Consider the following 7,807-nt stretch of genomic DNA (forward strand, 5'->3'; position numbering starts at 1 on the left):
GACTAGTTCAGGACCCTCTCCTCAGACTCCAGCTTCTTCAGAGAACAGTTAAAGTGAAACTCATATATTATATAGAGTCATTACAGAGTGATCTGTTTCAAGTGTTTATTCCTGTTAATGCTGATGATTATGGCTTACAGCCAATGAAAACACAAAAGTCATTGCTGACTTGACAGAGGTCCAGAAGGCAGTCACTGACACACTCCACAAGGAGGGTAAGCAACAAAAGGTCATTCCTAAGGAAGCTGGCTGTTCACAGAGTGCTGTATCCAAGCATATTTATGGAAAGTTGAGTGGAAGGAAAAAGTGTGGTAGAAAAAGGTGCACAAGCAACCGGGATAACTGCAGACTTGAAAGGATTGTTAAGAAAAGGCCATTCACAAATTTGGGGGAGATTCACAAGGAGTGGACTGCTGCTGGAGTCATTGCTTCAAGAGCCACCACACACAGACGTATCCAGGACATGCATAGGCGGATTATAATGAGGGCAATCTGGGCTACCACCCGGGGCCCCGGGGCTCCAGGGGGTACATGTCCAGATTGCCCTCGTTATAATATGTGCGGCGCCGTGGCACATACTGGCAGACAGTGGTGGGGGGGCCCCTGGACCGCTCCCCCAGCAGTGGAGCACGGCCGCTACTTCTTCTTCGGCCGGGCCAGCACTGCACCTGTTAACTTCACTGTGTGCTGGCCTGGCCGCATCACTGCTAGGAGACACGGCCCTGTGCGCGGCCATGTCTGCTAGTGTGACGTCACGCAGTGTTCGCCCTGCACTGCTACTTACCACCGGAGAGGAGCTGGACGACGGGAGCCGGGGGATGGTGAGTGTGTGTGTGTGAGTGTGTGAGTGAGTGTAAGTGTGAGTGTGTGTGTGTAAGTGTGTGTGTATGAGTGTGTGTGTGTGTGATTGAGTGCGTGTGTGTGTGTGTGCAGGCAGATATCATTGTGTGATGTCTGTTTATATGTATTTTTGTGATTCAAATGTGTGTATGCGTGTATGTATATGTTTGTGTGTGTGCGTGACTGCGTGCGGCCTCCCGCTGTCTCTGGGGGGGGCGTGCGGCCTCCCGCTGTGTACAGATGGCGCCGTGCGGCCCCCTGCTGTGTATAGATGGCACCGTGCGGCCTCCTGCTGTGTATAGATGGCACAGTGGGCCTCCCACTGTGTATAGATGGCGTCGTGCGGCCTCCCGCTGTGTATAGATGGCACTGTGCAGCCTCCCGCTGTGTATAGATGGCACCGTGCGGCCTCCTGCTGTGTATAGAAGACAACTTGCGGCCTCCCGCTTTGTATAGATGGCTACGTGCGGCATCCCACTGTGTATAGAAGACTACATGCGGCCTCCCGCTGTGTCTGGGGGGCGCAGTGTGGCCTCCCACTGTGTATAGATGGCTACGTACGGCCTCCCGCTGTGTATAGATGACACCGTGTGGCCTCCCGCTGTGTATAGATGACACCGTGCGGCCTCCCGCTGTGTATAGATGGCACTGTGCAGCCTCCCGCTGTGTATAGATGGCACCGTGCGGCCTCCTGCTGTGTATAGAAGACAACTTGCGGCCTCCCGCTTTGTATAGATGGCTACGTGCGGCATCCCACTGTGTATAGAAGACTACGTGCGGCCTCCCGCTGTGTATAGAATACTACGTGCGGCCTCCCGCTTTGTATAGATGTATAGATGGCTACGTGCGGCGTCCCGCTGTGTATAGAAGACTACGTGCGGCCTCCTGCTGTGTATAGATGGCACCGTGTGGCCTCCTGCTGTGTATAGATGGCTACGTGCGGCCTCCCGCTGTGTATAGATGGCTACGTGTGGCCTCCCGCTGTGTATAGATGGCTACGTGCGGCCTCCTGCTGTGTATAGATGGCACCGTGCGGTCTCCCGCTGTGTAGAGATGGCTACGTGCGGTCTCCCGCTGTGTATAGATGGCTACGTGCGGTCTCCCGCTGTGTATAGATGGCTACGTGCGGCCTCCTGCTGTGTATAGATAGCTACATGCAGCCACCTGCTGTCTATAGATAGCTACGTGCGGCCTCCTGCTGTGTATAGATGGCACTGTGCTGCCTCCTGCTGTGTAGAGATGGCTACGTGCGGTCTCCCGCTGTGTATAGATGGCTACGTGCGGTCTCCCGCTGTGTATAGATGGCTACGTGCGGCCTCCTGCTGTGTATAGATAGCTACATGCAGCCACCTGCTGTCTATAGATAGCTACGTGTGGCCTCCTGCTGTGTATAGATGGCTACGTGTGCTCAATATTAAGTCATACAATTAATGTAAGGCTATGTACCCACGATGCAGAAATGCTCTGGATTTTTTTTGAGCATTTCTGCATCTCCCTGGCAGAAAAAACGCATGCGGATTGTATATGCGTTTTTCCTGCCAGGGACAAGCGGATGTGAAGCGTTCTTCACATGCATTTCCGCATGCGGGTTGTCAAGCGCCTTCCAAGCGATTTTAGCATCACTTGGAAAGTGCTTGACAACTTGGTCACACTATATAAATCCATGCAACTGGCATGGATTTATATAGTGTGACCGTTAAAAATAAAAAATAAATATATACTTACCTTCTGATGGCCTGCCGACGTCAGCAGTCACGTGACCCGTCACATGACTAAATGACATCACCACAGGTCCTTTAGTCTACCGCGAGCTGAAAGCAAGCCAGGACGCATCGGATGAAGACACCGGGGGCCATCAGAAGGTAAGTATAATATTTCTTTTTTATTTTATTCTGTTTTTTACAGGTACTATGGTACCCGGGTCTGGAGGAGAGTCTCCTCTTCTCCAGACCCGGGTACCATCCACACATTGAACCGCATGATATCCGCATGTGCACATGTAGTGATGCGGATATTATGCGTTCCAATGCAAGTCAATGGCGGCGAAAACGCAGCGCTTCCGCAAAATAATTGGTAGTGCTGCGGATTTTTCCGCAATGATAATCCACAGCGGAAATTTCCACAGCATGTGCACAGCTTATGTGGATTATCATTGGGGAACATGGCAGACCTACTACCAAGTGTTTTTTAAGCATTTCTGCAGCGTAATTGCCTCTGCAGAAACGCTTAAAAAACGCATGGTGGGCACACAGCCTAAAAAAATTATTATAAATAATATATTAATATTGTGCCAAATTAATTTCACGTGAACTATCACATGATCTATCACAGGGGATCATGTGATACATCAGGTGTGTGTGTGTGTGGGGGGGGGCTCGTGCCTTCTAAACTGCCCGGGACCGTTGCTACTCTTAATCCACCCCTGAGGACATGGGCTACAAGTGTCGCATTCCTTGTGTCAAGCCACTCATGACCAATAGACAACGCCAGAAGCGTCTTACCTGGGCCAAGGAGAAAAAGACCTGGACTACTGCTCAGTGGTCCAAGGTGTTTTCAGATGAAAGTAAATTTTGCATTTTATTTGTAAATCAAGGTCCCAGAGTTTGAAGGAAGAGTGGAGAGGCCACAATCCAAGCTGCTGGAGGTCTAGTGTGAAGTTTCCACAATCAGTGATGGTTTGGGGAGCCATGTCATCTGCTGGTGTAGGTCCACTGTGTCTTATCAAGACCAAAGTCAGCGCAGCCGTCTACCAGGAAATTTTAGAGCACTTCATGCTTCCCTCTGCCGACAAGCTTTTTGGAGCTGGAAATTTCATTCTCCAGCAGGACTTGGCACCTGTCCATACTGCCAAAAATACCAATACCTGGTTTAAAAACAACAATATCACTGTGCTTGATTGGCCAGCAAACTCACCTGACTTTAACCCCATAGAGAATCTATAGGGTATTGTCAAGAGGAAGATGAGGGACACCAGACCCAACAATGCGGACGAGCTGAAGGCTGCTATCAAAGCAACCTGGGCTTCCATAACACATCTGCAGTGCCACAGGCTGATCGCCTCCATGCCACGCCACATTGATGCAGTAATTGATGCAAAAGGAGCCCAGACCAAGTATTGAGTGCATTTACTGAACATACATTTCAGTAGGCCAACATTTTGGATTTTAAAAACATTTTTCAAGCTGTTGCTATAAAGTATTCTAATTTACTGAGATAATGACTTTTGTGTTTTCATTGGCTGTAAGCCATAATCATCGACATTAACAGAAATAAACACTTGAAATAGATCACTCTGTTTGTAATGACTCTGTATAATATATGAGTTTCACTTTTTGAATTGAAGAACTGAAATGAATTAACTTTTTGAGATGCACCTGTATATATAGACCCTATATTGTCAAAGTGAAAGCATTTATGCACCCAGGTTAGGATGTTAATTAGCAAGAGGAAGATAGCCGCTGAGTCCTAGAGAGACAGCTAAGAAGGTGTCTGTAATGCCAAACGAAGAGATCTTCTGCAACCAACTGCAGGGCAACTGTCTGTCACTTTTGACACACCCGTGACATATATGGCCTGAACACTTGTGTACTCACTTTAATGGCATCTTCTTCCGACATGTTCTTTTCCTCCCTCTTTTGGTCATTCAGGGGTTCATGAAGGAATTCCTTCAATCAAGACAAGAAAAGAAGACCATAAGCCATACTGCAATGAGGACAACAGCTCACAGGCCCAGGCAATGTGCCCCCACATAGCCCCTACATACAATATGAGCCCCCACACAGCCCCGGACATACTTTATGAGTCTCCGCATAGCTCCCTATATACAGTATGAGTCCCCACACAGCCCCCTACATAAAGTATGAGCCCCCACATAGCTACCTAGATAGAGTATGAGAACTCACATAACTAACTACCTATATACAGTATAAGCCCCACATAGCCCATAGCCCCTCTACTCAGCCCTTCATTATCATCATTCCCCCTTCTCTTCTCAGTCCTTCATCATCATTCCCCCTTCTCTACTCAGCCCTTCATCATCATCATTCTTCTTTCTCTACTCAGCCCATCATCATCATCCCCCTTCTCCACACAGCCCAACATCATCATCATCATCCCCCTTCTCCACAATGCCCCTCATTAATATTATCTTCCCCATACAGCCTCACTCAAGTAACATAAACCCTTTTCCTGTTAAAGCCACCCAATAAGCAACCCCATATACATGTTGCAGTGACCATTTCCCTGTACAACCTCCAACATGCAGCCTCCATATAGTACAATCATCCACACTTCTTTGCCTCCAAAATACATCCTCAGAGTCCTCACATTATGTATAAATCCATCCTCAGAGCCCTCACACTGAGTACTGTGTCCTCACTGCCAACTTCACATAGCTCCCTGGTGCAGTGCTCAGTCCTCTCCTCTTCTCAATCCTCTCCACTCCAGCAGCCTCAGCTCCAGCTCTTCCATGCTGCTTCCTGTTATTGGGTCTTCATTGGCCTGAAGGAGGCCCCGCCCCTTCCAGTGACATCACTCCCTCAAAGAATCAACTCCACTCTAGACAGCTTGCCAGGATGTATGAGTGAGCTGCAGATGCCGGTGCACAAAATATTATAATGAGGGCAATCTGGCGATGGGCCCCCCCGGAGCCTAGGGCCCCAGGCAGTAGCCCAGATTGCCCTCATTATAATCCACCTATGCATGCAGGCCATGAAGGTTGAGTGCACTGCTTATTGTTTTCTTTGAAACAATTGTATGTGTTGTTTTCAGGTCTTTCTGTAGCTCTCCACAGGTGGTTCTTGGCTCTTGGGCAACTCTTCTGATAATTCTTTTCACTCTTCTGTCATGCATCTTGCGACGAGCACATGCTCGTGGTCAGTTTATGGTGAAATGATGTTCTTTCCACTTCCGGATTATGGTTCCAACAGTGCTTCACCCTATAACAGTCAACAAAAATCTTACACCTCTCAACTGGAATTTTGGACCATTCTTCTTTTTCAAACTGCTCCAGAGCTCTCATATTTGAAGGGTGCCTTCTCCTAACAGCAATTTTAATATCTCTTCACAGGTGATCAATGGGATTTAGATCCGGACTCATTGCTGGTTACTCTCCAGTGCTTTGTTTCCATCCATTTATGGGTGCTTCTTGAAGCATATTTGGAGTCATTGTCTTATTGGAAGACCCATGAACTAGGGCACTAACCCAGTTTTCTGACACTGGGCACTACATTGTGACCCAAAATCCTTTGGTAATCTTCAGATGTCATGATGCCTTGCACACAGTCAAGTCACCCAATGCCAAAGGCAGCAAATCAACTCCAAAACATCAGCTTCTTAACTTATACGTTCACTTTTTTCTACCCTTTCTCACCATTGTGGTTTTGTTAATATTAAGATAAGAGTCTTTGTAAGGACATAAGGTACACCGACGTGGAGCGGGGGCTCCACGAAGTACAATTTAGGGTGCCATCCTCCACTGTCAGGAAGGGAGAGGAATTAGGGATAAAATAGAGACATGATTAATCTGTATTCCCTCCCTGTCGGTGTACTACCTGACTTTGGTGTCCTACCATTAGGAGTATCATTGTTGTTTGTTTATCGATTGTTCAGTCCTTTTTAGATTAAATTATTAAAAGTTATTTTTTAGGGGGCTTTTCTCTTATGGTTGTCGTTGTTTATTAGGCCCCTCATATAATTTTTGCTTAGGTGTTTAACTGATTATCTAGTATGGCTGGCTTTCTATCAGGCCCTCTTGATACAAATAAATGGATGGATGACGCTCGAGAGGTCTTTTCTGAGGCTGAATTGGAAAACAGTTCTTCAGCAACCCCTACCTTAAAAGTGGTGTTTATTGAGCTCCTTGGTGCATTTCAAAACAACATTAAGTCTTGGTGGGAGGTGCAATCTCTCGATAATTACATCAAGCAGAAAATAGTTCCAAGAGGCCTGAGAATACATATCGCACCAGCCCCAAGGTGCAGAACTCCAGGCCCGTTGTCTAGGTGGGAGGAGGAGTCAACAGTCTCCTCAGTGAGGTTCATGCAGATTCTGCTGAATGAGGAGAAGATAACACTAGAAAAGACCTCTATAAGACTGAAAGGACTAATTGAGGAAGTCTTGAAACATAAGACTAACCCTGACTTTTCTAATAAAGAAGAGAATCTAAAAACTGCGGTTGAACGCTTCCAACTGAATATTAAAGATAGGAAGCATGAGAGGTTTTTGAGAGACTGTGCAGACTTTCGTGAGAAGCGTGCCTATCCGGGTCTAAGTGAGGGGACTAACTTCCCTGTAAATATCTCTTCCTCCGATCTCGAGTCCTCAGACACTGAAGGGAGACCGAAGTACCCCGGTGCTAAAATCAATCATAGGGGGAAGGGACGAGGGAGGAGGGGTAATCAAAGGAGATGGCAAGGACAAGGTCTTCATCTGCTCAATCCTCTTCTGCTTTTTTAGAAACGAAAGGTCTTCTTTCCTACAAACTGCAGGAACGCACTGGGCCCCAAACATACAGGTAGTGGGTAGTTTGACTAATGATCTTCCAGAGAGTAGTGAAAACCAGATAGTCAATTTATCTTCCCACGTTCTGTCATTGGCAGAGAAAAGGACCTTGGAATCACTGAGTGCTAATAATGCAATAGTGTTGAAGCCCTCGGATAAGGGCGGCCACACTGTCGTCTTAGATGTGTCTACATATGAAATCTTGTGAAAAGATCCCACCAAGGAGTACACAGTAGGATTATCTAAGATCCTGTCGTGTGCATTGGCAATGAATCTGCTTTCGAAAAATGAGTATGACTTTCTTCTTCCAAAATGGCCTGTAACAGCAACATTCTATGCACTTCCCAAGATACACAAGGGCATCAGCCCTCTCAAGAGAAGGCCCATTGTTGCAGGGATTGATGCCCTATGTCAAAATTCCAGTGTGTATTTGGACAAAGTCCTGAGACCATTTGTTTTGGCCCTT

The sequence above is a fragment of the Phyllobates terribilis genome, unplaced genomic scaffold (genome assembly GCF_046119375.1).
Source record: "Phyllobates terribilis strain yellow unplaced genomic scaffold, ASM4611937v1 Scaffold_4__5_contigs__length_816908805, whole genome shotgun sequence".
Classification (NCBI taxonomy): domain Eukaryota; kingdom Metazoa; phylum Chordata; class Amphibia; order Anura; family Dendrobatidae; genus Phyllobates; species Phyllobates terribilis.